Source organism: Bos taurus, chromosome 26 (assembly GCF_002263795.3).
Source record: "Bos taurus isolate L1 Dominette 01449 registration number 42190680 breed Hereford chromosome 26, ARS-UCD2.0, whole genome shotgun sequence".
Classification (NCBI taxonomy): domain Eukaryota; kingdom Metazoa; phylum Chordata; class Mammalia; order Artiodactyla; family Bovidae; genus Bos; species Bos taurus.
In genome coordinates this window covers 35,074,163-35,090,506 of record NC_037353.1, presented here as the reverse complement: position 1 = coordinate 35,090,506, position 16,344 = coordinate 35,074,163, and the positions used below count along the sequence as shown (strand labels likewise).

Sequence of the window (16,344 nt, the reverse complement as noted above, 5' to 3'; positions counted from 1 at the left end):
TTTTGGTGGGTACACAAGGGCTTCAGTGGAAAGAAAGGAATTTCATTAAAGCTTCTAAAGCCAGAAGGGCACAGGAGCACTCGCAGTCCAGGCACTCATCCTAGACCCAAGAAAACTGGGCTTCAGAAAGGGTTAGTAAATTGCTCAAAATCACACAGCAGGTAACTGGACTAAGTTCAGGTTTATTATACTAGTGGGTGGATGGAGAACATAGAGGAGACTCATCCTCTGTGTTCCATCACAGGAGGACACGGCTCAGTGTCTGCATTTATCACGCACTGGCTCCATCACCAGACAGTGAACCTCTCCGAAGCAGCCCTGTGTCTCTACCTTTAATTTTTCAGTTCATAGCTTGACACCTGCACGTCATAGATTCTCAGAGTGAGGCCGGTTGGCCCATTGTTAGAGCTAGATCTGGAACCTGTGCCCTCCTGATCCTGAGACTTTTCCAGTATGCTCTGCTTCCTCTTGCTTCCAGAGAGTTCCAGCTTCTTCCTTCCTCTTGGGGTAGACACGAATCAGCCGGGAGCGAGTTTGTGTCATGGTAGCATCCATCCTGAGGAGCACGAGAAGTCTTCTGAAGGAGTGACATAGGTTCCCTGTTGCTCATCGCTTGGAGATGGTTTAGGTCATGCTGGTCTGTGTTGCCATTTTCTCTCCTGGATAAAGTTTCCATGACATTGACAGAAAGAAAGCCTGCTGGCAGATCACACGTCTGCAAGTGTGGAATGACATTGGCCAACCGACTTTGACCCTCATCCTCTTCTGTTCTCCCAACCAGGCACCCACCCACTTCCAGTTGTAGACCCTTATTGATCTGGGAATCTTCATGAAATAGTTGTTTCTCTGATGCTTTCAAGGGCATCTTAACCTTGCTGTGTCCTGTAACAAAGAAGCAGGAGAGATTTTTGTGGGTTTATCAGTCAATATCTGTCTTCCTGAATACACTTTCATCTACCTAAACTCCAGTGGCCTAGTCTACTCATTATAAACTTTAATTCTAGCTTATGTGTGTCCTAGTGCAAGTTTTAAAAATAAACATGAAGGGGATTTATTTTTTCTTAGTGTTAGAGGAAATAAGTATAAGCAAATATTAGAGATTAAGTTATGTAAACACTCATTTGTTTAAATAATAAGGGAGCTTAGGGTTTGGAAAAAGTTTGATCCTTCATGTAAAAAGGATGAATATTCAGCAGTGAGGGAGGCACATCACGGAAAACAGTTCTACAGTTGAGCACATCGTTTTTTGTTTGTTGTGTTTCCCGAAAGTTTTCTTCCACTGTTGGATGACCCAACTTGCTTTTAAAGTAGTGAAAAGTGAAAGTGTTAGTTGCTCAGTTGTGTCCAACTCTTTGTGACCCCATGGACTGTCACCCACCAGGCTCCTCCATCCATGGAATTCTCCAGGCAGGAATACTGGAGGGGGTTGCCATTTCCTTCTCTGGGAGATCTTCCCGACCCAGGGATTGAACCCAGATCTCCCGTATTGTAAGCAGATTCTTTACCATCTGAGCCACCAGGGAAGCTCTTTTAAGTAGAGCAGGACCCAGTGAGACTCATTCTAGTTCATCCTTGGTGGAGAGATGTTCACCGTCCACCTGACATTCCAGTGTATGGGATGCACACGTGCACGCACACACACAATATGGAAACACACACTCACAGAGTACAGGACACAGACACACACATATGGGGCAATCTTGTTTCTTAGCAGCTTCTAAGAACAGTGGTATACTGGGTCTCAAATGTGTCCTACAGACGGGCACCAAAGTAATCCTCTTAGGATGCTGATGTCATCATATTTCCAGGCGAAAAACCTAAATGAGTGACAAGATAAATTTCACAACTTCCTGCTAATCATTGAGGATTCTCTCCAAGTCCTTAAACTACCTCCTCCCTACCCCCATCTAAGCCGGTCTTGTTTTATTTGTAATATTATTATTAAACCTGCCAGTTATTGAAATGGCAGGCTTTGCACTGACACCTTTACATACATCACATATAATCTTTGAGCCCATCAGGGTCAGTGGCACTCCTCCCCTTTAGTAAATGAGAAAGAGGAGGTTAGTGGGAGTTTAGCCACTTGCCAGAGATCACTTAAAAAGTAGAAGAGCTGATTTTCTACTCAGGCCATTATGGCTGCAGAATCTGCACTAATTGTACCTATGCTCCAACCCTCCCCCCCATTTTTCCTGTTTGAATAATCATGGATATATTTTCCATCTCCATCATGGTGTCATTCTGCCCCTCCTGCCCCATAAGAAATACATATTGTTTCCTTTTGCATATTTGCCCATGACCTAACTCAAATTCTGCTTCCTTACAATGGTTTTCAAAGGCCCATCCCTTCTGTAAATTCTTCTCGAATTACTCTGAGCACCTAAGTCAACACCAGAGAAATTAAACAACAATCTATCACTTGTACGACTTAAGAAAGAGTGTCCCTCTCCCTCAGGAGTTGCTGACTTCATATACCATCTTATGAAACAAGCTTTAGAGTTGCCAAGTGTTGCTGCCTCTAACGGTGTCTGTCCTTCTGCCCCATCCCACTCCTCCCAAACACCCACACCCACACAAGCACTCCCCACTCAAGAGCGTGCACACAGCCTAATGTAATCGAAACCCATTTCTGTTCCATCCTTGGGGAAGTCTGAGAACAGATTACTCTCTGCAGTGTGATAATTCATCATCCATTCGAGTCGCCTCCCAGGCCCCCTGTTGGTGTAGACTAGCTCCTCCGAGACTCGGTTTCCCAACCCTGCTTCCCAGGTGAGTGTATCCTACCCTGACCTGCTCTTGCAACTGTCTAGATTGTTCATTTTTCCTTAACTTGAAAAGCCCCAAGTTTTTCAAGGGGACACCAATGGAAAGAAAATTTCCTAAGTAAAGTCTAAAGGGAAACTATTGATTTAAAGAGACACCACAATGCTACAAGCTTCAGACTACATTGTCTGGATTAGCGACTTACACACATATCTCAGTTGTGAACTTTGCATCTTTAGAGGGAGCAGAGATCCAGTTTTGTCACCATATTCCACTGGAGGGGGGAAAAAAAAAACCCAAGTGTGAATTTCTCTTACTGTTTTATAAATGAAATAGTACTGCTCTCACCAGGAAGTATGACTCTGCCCCACTTGTCTTCAGGACCAAAGGGCTGTCTAGATGGTGGGATTTCTAAGGCTAAGGGAAAGAACTTCACATTAAAAAAAATCACAACAAATCCTTGCCCTCTGCCACCTACTCATTAATGTCTAAAGAAATGCTTATCCAGACAGAGAGAGAGAAGAAAAAGACCTCGTCTCCACAATTAGAGTTACAGCTGACTATGGGAAGACATCTGAGAGAAGGAATGAAGTGAAGTGAGTCACCCATGGACTATACAGTCCATGAAGTTCTCCAGGCCAGAATACTAGAGTGGGTAGCCTTTCCCTTATCCAGAGAGAAGGAATACGTTGACTTAAATTTACCCAGAGCTCTTGAGAGCAATCTTCAGCTGATTGGGCCACTTAGAAGTGATCCTGCCTCTTGCTTCTCTGACGACCTGGTCAGGTGACCAGGGAGGATGAAACAACCAGTACTGTTTCATAGAAACTCTTTTTTAAAGAACAAGAAATTAACTTTCCAAAGTCCTGCAGAAAAGATGTCCTAAGTGAGACCGTGCTGCGATTCATGGGGTCGCAAACAGTCGGACACGACTGAGCGACTGATCTGATCTGATCTGAAGTGAGACCCAGCCCACTAAAAGCAAAATCTTGGCACTGATTCTCTGTGAGGAGGGGGCTCTTGATGTCATCATCATATTCACTGCCCTTGGGAGGCAAGCAGGAGGGTCCTCATACTGCTGGCATCTCATATGCCAAAGCCAAAACACTGAGGGTTTTCCTGAGCCAGCATTAGAGCGTCAGCAGACTTTTCAGAAGGTTCAGTGATGGGTGAGTGGTGCAGGATTTCTTCCCATTGTGGTTGAGCCTGCTCTGGGCACAGCACAGTAGAAACCAGCACAGCTTCCTATTTCATTGTGTGTTGGTCTGATGGTGACTCATACCGAGAGATATGTTTATCCCAAACTGGCAGGAGCTGTGTAGTCAAGGGCAAATTTTGTTAGCAGTGGGGGAGGGTGAGTATTTGTAGGCATGACCTCTTTTCTCTGAAACACTGTATTTGTGTTCACACTGACATGATTAATGCTATTACGGTCCAGTGTGCCCTGGGGGGCACCAGGGGTGAGTTTCTGTGTCCCATCGCAATCAAACAGGCTGAGTTTTTTGAATACTTAGACTTAACTGTGAAGATGCTGGCTTTCTTAAGCTTTCAGAGAAATTACTGTCTAGGGCAGTGGTTCTCAAGTGTTAGCAGACATGAGGGCCACCGGGAGTTTGATCAGAGTGGGGATTTCTGGACCCTGGTCCCAGAGTTCTGGTTTAGTAAATCTGAGAAAGGGCCTGAGACTTTGCACTTCTAGCAATTCCCAAGTGATGTTGATGCTCATGGTTCAGGGACCATACTTGGACACTATCATGGTTTCTTGTCCCTAAAATGATCAGTGTTCTAGGCAGAGAAGAGAGAACTTTTATATAAGTAGCCTCTTTGCTCTCTCGCCAGTTTTATCTTGCTTATAATGCAGATGGCAAAGTCAAAAGCATTGTTTTCATTTTGATTCTCTTGCAGCATAGGATGAAGCTTCGATTCATAAAATGGAAACCTTCTGTGAGACTTGAGCGACTAGGAAGCTGCTGTCAGTATACGACACTGGATGTGTAGGGGTTGGGCAGGGTGGGAGCAGGGGGAAGTTACAGGGCACCTTTTCCTGGGAGTGAGTTGGGGCTCAGCTTGGCTTGGGGGAGTCATGGCACAAATGTGCCAATCTGTAACCATCACTCTCAATTCTGAAGGGTTCGTTGAGCATTTTTACTGCGGTTCATAGATCTCTTTGGAATCCTTTGGTTAGAGACAGTTTCAGGAGCTATCTTGGCTCACAAGAGCTGCAACCGTTTAGTATCTGAGGAGCTAAAATGTGTTATTAAAACCTCAAGCAGTTTTAATAGAGACCATTGCCTTGTCTCTATTCTTATTGTCGGTCTATATTCTGTTGTTGTTGAACCACAGATTGTTCAACAATCTGTATTCACAGTGCTCTTTGAAACACTGTGAAGGGAGAAATTTAAGAAAAATTAAAAGAAGCAGAGAATGGTAGAAAAAGATAGCAAGGTTATTTCACACGGAGTTTCTGGAAGGACATGAGAGAGAGGCTATACCCCTCAGAAAAATGGCAGGCGCTGGGGGCTCCCTGGTCTGTGGAGGGTCCCCTAAGGGGCATGTGGGGCTAGATGAGTGTTGCAGGATTGCCACGTGGGGGAGCCCTGTCTGGACAGCTACTGGGGAACAGTTTTAGGGCTGACTGGTGGGAATGGTATCTGCTGGACTAGGTTCAATGATGCTGTTCCTGCTCAGCTGGAAGATGTTGCCAGTCCCCCACGTGTGAAGAACCCAGCCTGAAGCAGTGAGCCATAGCAACCGGTGTCTTGAACACATCACAAATTTATAAAGGTCTACTTTCTGCAAGGCATTTCGAGGGTAACCTAATACATGGAAGAGGTCCTGCCTTCAGCAGGTTAATGAATTACCAGTGGTAGCAGGGGTGCTGATTGAAAATAGAAGCAACACAAGGTGATCAGAAGGAGTATGAATGGTATTCTGCTGAGGTTTGAAGGAAGAGTTAGTGTTTCAAATGAATCAGAAAAGGCTTTACAGAAAAGGGAGCATTTAAGATTGGCCTTGAAGGGTTCTGTTAATTTCTTCCTGTTAGGGATGGTGTTTAATTCAGTTCAAATCCATTATACAGTGTCTGCTCCATGGTAAGTATTCAGTGAATGTTGAATGAACTGAAAAGTGGATGAAGGATGTGTATGGGTAGAGAGATGGGTATTCTTAAGTGTTTATTCAGAGTCTAATAAGAGATTAGCAATCTGGGTACAGAAACAAAATGCAATTCTTGACCTAAGAGCACTCACATTCTAACAAGGAACATAAACACAAAAATACATAATTATGATACAGTGTGAAATGTACGCGACAAAGAAGTCTTTAATGTGGGACTGCAGTGCAGGGGGCTGGCTAATTCTCCTGGAAGGTCATGGCAGACTAGGCTTTGAAGGATGAACAGAAGTGCAACAAACGAATAAAGGGGAAACGAGAGAAAGGTTTCCAGTTGGCAAGACGGAAGCAGTGAAGGAAATGCAGCCAGCTGAGTTTGGCAGGAACTACCATTAATCATGAGGGACTGCAGTAACCATGGGGAAGGGTAAATGGAGGGCTTTGCAGGTCAGGTTGATTTGAGGATGGATAGAACCGAGGTTGTACATTCAGATGCCACTAAGAATCAGGCAGATAACCTAGATGAGTGGAGATGGGGCCAGACAGGACAGCAGGGCCTTCTCTACAGGAAAAGCCACCCTATTGCTCTATCCTGGTTCCCACAAAACTAGGAACAGAGGGATGTGGGCCACAGGGCCAGACCTTCCAGTTTCCAAGAGTGACTAGAAACAGGTTTTTTTATGTAAAAATCTCCAGATGCTTACAGTTGGCAAGTGATTCAACTTTCTCTTCAAAAAATCTTCATGTAGGCCAAACAAAACATATCTGTGGGCAGCACTCAGCCAAAGGACCTTCTGATTGTGGTCTAATTGTGGTCTGTGCTCACCAAGCCTACCCACAATAAGAAACACATTTGCACACAAAAAGACTAAAGACTTGTAGACTTACATATATAGATGGCTAGTGAAAAAGTCATGTGAAGCAATACTCAACCTTCACTCTCTGCTCTTTTCTAGTCTCTTCTATTTTTTTATTGTGTGGCTCTCTGGTAAAGAATCTACCTGCCAGTGCAGGAGACTTAAGAGATCTGGGTTCAATCACTGGGTTGGGAAGATCCCCTGGAGGAGGAAATGACAACCCACTCTAGTTGTCTTGCCTGGGAAATCCCATGGACAGAGGAGCCTGGTGGGCTACAGTCCATAGGGTCTCAAAGAGTCCGACATGACTGAATGACTTAGTACACATGCACCCCTCTCTTGGAATATCTGAGAGGTGATCTGTCATTGCAAGGCTACTGTGCAGCAGGAAAGGGATGGTCATCCTTTGAGTTCCGAGTGTATCTGCCATCACTCCTATCTTGAGTCAGAGGCATTCCTGCAAGATCCAACAGGACTCAAAAAGAGCGCAGACTATGAAGCAAGAGTGCAAGAGTGCCTTCTCGCCATTGAAAGGAGCAGCCATGATGGAGAGACCCCTAAGGAAAGGTCGTGCTTACTATGAAAGCCCAGGACCATAGGGAGGCAGCACAGATATGGTAGCTTTGCAAGACAGGTGGAAAAAAAGGCAGCTGACAAGCATGAATGAAAAAAGAAGGCCAGACAGAGAGCAGCAGTCTGCTAGGCCAGAGAGTATCCGATACGATATTACCTGTGCGGTGCCAGACCATCAGGAGCAAGTTTGAAGATGAGATGGGAAGTCCCCTTGTTTTTACAGGACCTCTGGGTTGCCTCCCTGCATTCTCATCCTCACATGGGTGAGTGGCCCCCTCTGGAGTTGTGCAGCCCACGGCCTGCACGTCTTCCTTCCCCAGAGGCAGTGACGCTAGGGAGCGAATGCTGGGGTTGGTATCAGTTGAATCATGACTCCCCACTTTCCAGAGGATGTAGAGCCAAGCTCTTCACCTGAGTGAGATTCTGTTTCTTTCTTCAGTGAAAATAGCAGAGAACACCCACTTTTCTCTCCAAGTGTGGAGGTTTGATAAGTTATTTGAGAAGTTTGAGCACTGCAAAGAATTATTGATTAGATCTGCAAAAGGAAAAAAAAAAAAACTGTGATGGATTGTTCATCAGAAACTAGGCTAGTATGAACTGTATGCTCAGTCACTCAGTTATGTCTGATTTTTTGAGACCCTATGGACTGTAGCCCGCCAGGCTCCTCTGACCATGGGATTTTTCAGGCAATAATATTGGAGTGGGTTGCCATGTCCTTCTCCAGGGGATATTCCTGAGGGATGAAACCCACATCTCCTGTGTCTCCTGCACTGCAGGCAGATTCTTTACCCATGGAAATGATAAAATCTAGAAGAAAAAAAAAAAAGGTACAATAAAGACACTGTATTCACAGATTGCACTGCAAGTTCTAGTACAATGATAATTACATTCTCAACGTGTAAGCACTGACCACAGTTAATTGAGAATGTGGTTTTGCCATATTAGTAGGAACAAGATGTTTAAAAGTAGTGGCTAAGTTAGTATAAGAATGTAGCAATAAGAATAGCAGTAAGACTTTCTTAAGACCAAGAAATGTAGTGATGAAGTCCAAGAAAAACACCTAAAGTTGAACACACTCTCTTACAGTGGGCACGGAGGGGTTGGGAGGAGCAGTGAGGCAGGCAATTGCCATCATGCAGTCTCTGTGCTTTTTATGCATATAAGCCTTCTTAATGTCTTAAACTTCGGTAAAAGCAAAACATATGGGAGAAAACTCATACTACCCATCTCATATCTTTACTGTCAAGATTCATTTCAATGAGGTAACATGTGTTAAAAGCTCAGAAATGCTAATTGAAGATCAGTTGATCAGAGGAGAGTGAAAAAGTTGGCTTAAAGCTCGACATTCAGAAAACGAAGATCACGGCATCTGGTCCCATCACTTCATGGCAAATAGATGGGGAAACAGTGGAAACAGTGGCTGACTTTATTTTTCTGGGCTCCAAAATCACTGCAGATGGTGATTGCAGCCATGAAATTAAAAGACGCTTACTCCTTGGAAGGAAAGTTATGACCAACCTAGATAGCATATTCAAAAGCAGAGACATTACTTTGTCAACAAAGGTCTGTCTAGTCAAGGCTATGGTTTTTCCTGTGGTCATGTATGGATGTGAGAGTTGGACTGTGAAGAAAGCTGAGCGCCAAAGAATTGATGCTTTTGAACTGTGGTGTTGGAGAAGACTCTTGAGAGTCCCTTGGACTGCAAGGAGAGCCAACCAGTCCATCCTAAAGGAGACCAGTCCTGGGTGTTCATTGGAAGGACTGATGTTGAAGCTGAAACTCCAATACTTTGGCCACCTGATGCGAAGAGCTGACTCATTGGAAAAGACCTTGATGCTGGGAAAGATTGAGGGCAGGAAGAGAAGGGGATGACAGAGGATGAGATGGTTGGATGGCATCACTGACTCAATGGACATGGGTTTGGGTGGACTCTGGGAGTTGGTGATGGACAGGGAGGCCTGGCGTGCTGTGGTTCATGGGGTCGCAAAGAGTCAGACACGACTGAGCGACTGAATTGAACTGACTGATATGTAGAGAATAGTAGGGTAGGTGTATACCCCAGAGCCAAAGGGAATGGCCCAATATTCCTTGCAGAGAAAAATAAACCTAAAATGTAGGCGATGAGAACTAAACTTGTAGCTGAGCGGAGATGCAATCAAACTGCCTGCAGCTGGGGTTTTCAGGAGACACAGGTTTGGAGCTGAACTGGTAAAGCCCTTCCCTGTATACGTTCATCTCTTTCTCATTTGTCCCTTGCAGTACAATTGCTCCATTTACCTTGATAACTTTGTAAGATTATCCTCAAAGCCTTCGAGATATTGTAAGCTTGCCTGGAAGCAGCAGACTGCTTCCGGGAGTCTGCAGCTACACTGCCCAGGGTTCGGATCCCAACTCTACTTTTACTAATTGTGTGACCTGGAGCCAGCCACTGAATCCTGGCCCGCTCCGTCATGCCTCAGTTTCCTCATCAGAAAATAATGATATCAGTAGTACCAACTTCATAGGGTGTTGTGAGGATTGAATCAGTTAATATTTATATTAAATATTAAAGGAATATATATTCTCTATATATTAATATATAATTAATATATATTAAATAATAAAGGAATGCCCAGGGGGACTTCCCTGTGGTCCAGTGGTTTGGACTTCACTTTTCAATGCAGGGTGTGTGGGTTTGATCCCTGGTTGGGGAACTAAGATATCACATGCCTCACAGCCAAAAAATAGAAAAAGAAAACAGAAGCAATACTGGAACAAATTTAGTAAAGACTTAAAAACTGGTCCACATCAAAAAGTCTTAAAATAATGCCTGGACCCTAACAAGTGAAAGTGTTAGTTGCTCAGTCGTGTCTGACTCTTTGCAACCCCATAGACTGTAGCCCCCCAGTCTCCTCTGTCCATGGAATTCTCCAGGCAAGAATACTGGGGTGGGTTGCCACTTCATACTACAGAGGATCTGCCTGGCCCATGAATCGAACCCAGGTCTCCTGCATTGCAGGCAGATTCTTTACCATCTAAGCCACCAGGGAAGCCCACAGCAAGAGCCAGTAGTTGCTTGCTCTTGCTGCCATTATTATTATCCTGGACTGAGTGGAATTGTGTGTGACGGGGCCAATGTCTTCCCTGGGATGGAGTTCAGTGATCAGACTAGTTTGAGGATGCAGGCAAGTGAACAAAGCTGGATGCGTGAGTTGAGGAACCACCCATTCCTGCTGGGCAGTCTCTTCAAAGTTCACTTCAAGCAGAGCAAGAATTTGTAACTCTTTGTCATGAGACCCTGCTCAGGACCGCACGAGTGGCTTCCCATGGCCACTGTCCTGGGATCAAATATCACTAAGGACCTCTCCCAGCTGGGTTCTTGAGCCTCAAACCCTCTGGGCAAGCGAGATGCCCATCCTAGTTCATCTTCACCCTGTGGAATGAAACAAGATGTCTGATAATAATTTGGTGCAAGAATGTGTGGATTTTGTAAGAACAGTTGTTCTGAAAAGTTTGCGGCTCGAAGCCAGGTGTGCCCAGGATTCTCGCCGAGGAAGCTGTTTACCCGCTCTGCAGCAGCCCCTGCTGGCTTCTCCCATCATCGTGTCCTGTCATGTCATGCTCTGGGGACAGGCCCTTGTTTAGCTTTTCCAAGGCTCTGATGCCACCTCTGCTCCTGCCTCAGGTCAGTTCAACTGGAAATTGCACTCCTTTGTGTGGTTCTCATTCAGAGAGAAGCTCGGCCACCGTGGGTTTGAAACTGGCCCACCAGTAAGCTCATTCCTTCAGCTTTTTTTTTTTTCTCCTGAGTCAGAAATTTAAGCTAGTCTTGTATCTTATGTCATTAGTTGGGTTTATTGACATCTTCAAAATTACCTCATTGATAGAGACTGTTGGCGAACCCAAGGCATTTAACCAACTTTCTATGTCACCCAAAGGCTGTTACTATGGAAAAGAGACAGAAAACCAGGCTAATGTTATGTGAAAGAACACACTGAACCCACATTTATAGAGCACAGACCTTGTGCCAGGAACTATGCCAGACCCTGGGAATGCAGTGACAGTAACCTCGTAATAGAGGACAGAAAAGAAAGAAAGAATGAGAATGTATAGACGGTGCTAAGTATAAAGCAAGTAAACAGAGTTGGGGGGAGTAGCAGATTGATTCGACTTGGGTGGTCCCAGCAGAGTTCTCGGAAGGATGGCATGGGAGCTGCTTTAGGATGAGACCAGAAGAGGAGGAGCCAGTCTGCAAATACCTGGGGGACGAGCCCCTTCTGGGAAAGGAGAGGGCAGGTGGAGACCTTGAAGGAGCAGGAACTGGAGCTTGCGGAGCAGTGTGAAGAGGGCGTGAGAAGAGACCAGACTGGTGGGAGGGCTCTGTGGGCTACCCTAGGGTGTCTTGGATAACGCAGCGGAAGCTGCCTAGAGGCCTTAGTTGGTGGTATGATCTGCTTGAATTATGCCCTTAAAAGATCGCTCTAGTTGGTCTGTAACAAAGGAATTGAATGCATGAGTCAAAAGCCCACACTGCCCCTAGCAGCACCCTACTTGGTGAGGAACTAATTACTCAGACGTACATCCTCTTGTTTCTAGTTTTCTGGCAAATCTCCAGTGTTTACATACCTCTAGGCAAGTTGTGTTTGTGAAAACTCCCACATGAGATGTGAACTGGGTCTGATGGTATCTCATTCAATTTTTTTTTTTTTTCTTCTAATGGGCTCTTTCTCAAGAGGGCAGCAGAAATGAAGTGATGATGAGGACACTTGTCAGAGTGGGGATGTGTTGGTGGAAAACAAAGATATACTTTAGCGGGGAGGATTCCATGCATCAGTAAGGGGTGGGGTGTGTGGAGGGATTGAAAAAGCCTTGTTTGTGCATGTACAGTTTTTCCTTCTGATTGCTGTGCTAATGTTGAGAAGCTGAGACTAACAGATGCAAGTCAGACCTGCTTTTTAAAATAGATAGAGACAGAAAATAGACTGGTGGTTGTCCAGGTTTGAACAGGGGAGGGGCTTCCCAGGTGGTGATACTGGTAAAGAACCTGCCTGCCAGTGCAGTAGACATAAGGGACGCGGGTTCCATCCCTGGGTCGGAAAGATTCCCTGGAGAAGGGCATGGCAACCCACTCCAGTATTAATTCTTGGAGAATCCCATGGACAGAGGAGCCTGGTAGGCTACAGTCATAGTGTCACAAATAGTCAGACACAACTGAAGTGACTTAGCACACATGCACAAGCAGAGTAGGGGTGGGGTGTGACTGCTAATGGGTGTGGGTTCTCTTTTGGGGATGATAAAAATGTACCCCAAAATACCAAAATTACAACTTATGGTTATGGTCACATAATACTGTGAATATTCCGAAAGACATTGAGTTGTACACTTTAAAGGGGTAGATTTTAGGATATGTGAATTATATGCTGTTAAATTTTAGGATATGTGAATTATATGCTGATAAAACAAAGTCTGCTATTTTGTTTTTATAAGTTAAACTGAAATGATGATCCAGAAAGTTATAAGATTCATTAAGCGCACTGAATATTCGCTGGGTGTTACCCAGCACAAGAGCATGTGTCTGTTGCTGAAAGTCATAAAAGATAGTAGAGTTGGAAGTTCAGCGTATTTATGTTTCAGGTGGAGCACATGGTTATCCATTTATGATCAAGGACCTTGAACTGCAGCTCACCTTATTCCCTCTCTCAAACACTGTGGGAACATCATGGCTTCCCTTTGGGGCATGCTCACTGTCTGTTGGGAAAAGTGCCAGACACTTTATAGACATTAACTCATTTATCCTCGTGTCTGAATAGAATTTATCCCCATTTTACAGAGGAGGAAAGTAAGGCTTGGGGAAGAAAAGTAACTTGTCTCAAGATCACAGAGCTAAGAGGGGTGGAACCTGGATTCACATGAGGTCTGTCCGACCAGAATCCAGGTTGTGATCATCTCACGGCTAGAGGGGACCCCTCCCTGAGAGCCATCGTGTCATAGCGCATGGCTCCCAATTTGCCTGCACTGCGAGCTGCGAGATAGTCCTAACTCAGCACCTAAGAAATAGGCCAACTGTACTCTGATACTATCACTCACCTCTGCCTCCTTCCCGGGGAGATGAGGAAGCCACAGTCTGGTCCTTTGCTTCCCTGCAAGGATGTCCAGGATGAACCTTGCTCACTGTCTTCTATTCCATGTTGCCCTTTGCTCACTATGTTTAAGCCAAACCAGGTGTCCTGATGGTCCCCAAACATACCCCAACCCACCCCTCCATTGTCTACGATGCCTTACTCTTCCCTCCTACTCACTTAAATCCTGCCACCTACCCTTTCTTAAAGGCCCAGCTGAGAGGATACTTTCTGGTTTCTCTCTCAATTTACACTTTTATTGCAGCACACGATTTACTCTCTACCTTGTATTTCCATTCACACTCTTTCTCTTTCTCCATCTCTCTGTCTCCTTATCTGACTGTCTCTCCTTTCCTCTACCTCCTTCCACCTACCCTACCTGATTAAATTGTAAACTCTTTGAGGCCAGTGTCTGGGATTTACATGAATATCTTGGAAGAAGGGCTGTCATTTTCACCTTCCATTGCTTTTGCCCATGAAGCCTCTGGGTCAAAAGGCTGCCCAACAAGCCATGGCTCTCCCACCTCCAGGCCTGGCTCCCACTCTCCCTCCCCTTAAAACATCCTCCCTTGTCACTGTTCACCTTCTGCCCACACCATGGTCTCAAATTCCCTGAAACTCTCCAACTCTTTGTCCCAACCTACTGTGCTTCTCTCTTCAGAAGTCTGCAGTCGTGTCCGACTCTTTGCAACCCCACAGACTATACAGTCCCTGAAATTCTCCAGGCCACATACTGGAGAGGGTTGCCATTCCCTTCTCCAGGAGATCTTCCCAACCCAGGGATCGAACCCAGGTCTCCCGCACTGCAGACGGATTCTTTACCAGCCGAGCCACCAGGGAAGCCCTCCGAAGTCCTAGCCTAGATCAGAAGGCTGTCCTAACCTCCCAGGACAGCATGTTCTCTCTGCATTGATCAGCTTCCTGTGTGCTGTGCACAGCACTGGGGAGGGCCTGGGTGGTCTGTCTCCACAGTTCCCCAGAAGGCCTGGGACAGCACAGCACACACAGCGGCTCTCACATGCTCACTATTTGTTGACTGTAGATAAGAAGTTATTTCCCAAGTGTTGGAATTTAGGAGTTTTAGTGGAAGTATTTATTTAATGTCTCTCTGTCCTCTTCCCTGGTCCCATGTTGAACTTCAAATATATTTCTTTCTGTCCCGGTGTTAGATTTTACTAGGTCTGAGCTTTGCTAAACTTCAGGAAATAATCTCTTTTCTCCCACTCCTGTGGATGAATCTCTGAAGTTAAATGAGAGAATGATCAAACCACTCAGGGTCAGATTCTCTGTCACCTGGGTGCCTGGGAAAATACCTGGCAAGATGACAAGTATAGATTATGTGTGTTTGCCTTTTCTTGCAAAGGTAACACTGGGCAGAGTTATGTCATACAGAAAGCCTGAACAAGTCAGAACTTCATTTCTGGAAGGAGCCTAAACACCGAAAGAGCAGTCCCAGTGTTTGTAAGATCATGTCTGACTCTGCACGTTGGATGCTGTGAACTCAGGTCCTTTGCTTTCCTCCTCCTCTTGGGTGTGCAGACCCACGAGAGACCCAGGGAAAGGTGACGGTGGGTGTTTATTCACACAGAGCAGGAGTGGGAAGGCCACTTCAGAGAGGATTCAAATCTTGTTTCTGAAATTTACCGCCACGTGAATTGAAAGCCTCGTGTTGCTGTTTCCTAGCAGGTAAACCTCGGGCACAGGGCTGTGTTAGTAAACATGTAACAGCAGACTCTGGGAGTAGGCACAGGGCAAAGCCCTGATTTGTTAAGTTTGCTGATTTCTGGGGTGTAAATACCTTCCCCGTGGCTGACTTCAAGCTACTAAGAAGAAGTCACTGAGCACGCAGTTGGGCAGAGCCTTGTGCAGCCAGCTCTCTGCAGCAGCAGGAGCCAAACGGCTCACCACCCTTGGTGCTCAAGGGCTCAGTGAGGTTAATCTAGGCGTACGCATGTTACCTACATTCATTAGTTTGTCTAAAATACTATTTTTCTATTTTAAAAAAATTTATTTATTTTCAATTGGAGAATAATTACTTTACAATATTGTGTTGGTCTCTGCCATACATCAACATGAGTCAGTCACAGGTATACATATGTCCCCTCCCTCTTGAACCTCCCTCCCACCTCCCACCCTATCCCACCCCACTAGGTTGTCAGGAGCACCAGTTCGAGCTCCCTGAGTCACACAGCAAATTCCCACTGGTTATCCGTTTTACATGTGGTAATGTGTATGTTTCCATTCTACTCTCTCAGTTTGTCCCACCCTCCCCTTCCCCACTGTGTCCTCAAGTCTGGTCTCTATGTGTGTGTTTCCACTGCTGCCTTGCAAATAAGTTCATCAGGACCGTCTTTCTAGATTCCATATATATGCATTAATATATGATATTTGTTTTTCTCTTTCTGACTTACTTCACTCTGTATAATAGGCTCTAGGTTCATCCTCATTAGAACTGACTTAGATATGTTCCTTTTTATGGCTGAGTAATGTTCTATTGTATATTTGTAAAACAGCTTCTTTATCCATTCATCTGTCAGTGGACATCTAGGTTGCTTCCATGTTCCAGCTATTGTAAATACTGCTGCAATGAACAATGGGGTACAAGTGTCTTTTTCAATTAGGGTTTTCTCAGGATATATGCCCAATAGTGGGAATGCTGGGTCACATGGTGGTTTTATTCCAATGAGTCAGTTCTTTGCATCAGGTGGACAAAGTACTGGAGTTTCAGCTTCAGCATCAGTCCTTCCAATGAACACCCACGACTGATCTCCTTTAGGATAGACTGGTTGGATCTCCTTGCAGTCCAAGGGACTCTCAAGAGTCTTCTCCAACACCACAGGTCAAAAGCATCAATTCTTCGGCACTCAGCTTTCTTTATAATAGTCCAACTCTCACATCCATACATGACCACTGGGAAAACCATACCCATGATGAGACGGACC

At 45.2% G+C, this 16,344-nt stretch overlaps 1 protein-coding gene across 8 annotated transcripts in view; it reads left to right on the top strand.

Annotated features, from left to right (window-relative positions):
- Positions 1-16,344, top strand: part of ABLIM1 (actin binding LIM protein 1) — a 329,208-nt gene that overhangs the window by 139,404 nt on the left and 173,460 nt on the right. The window lies entirely within an intron of this gene.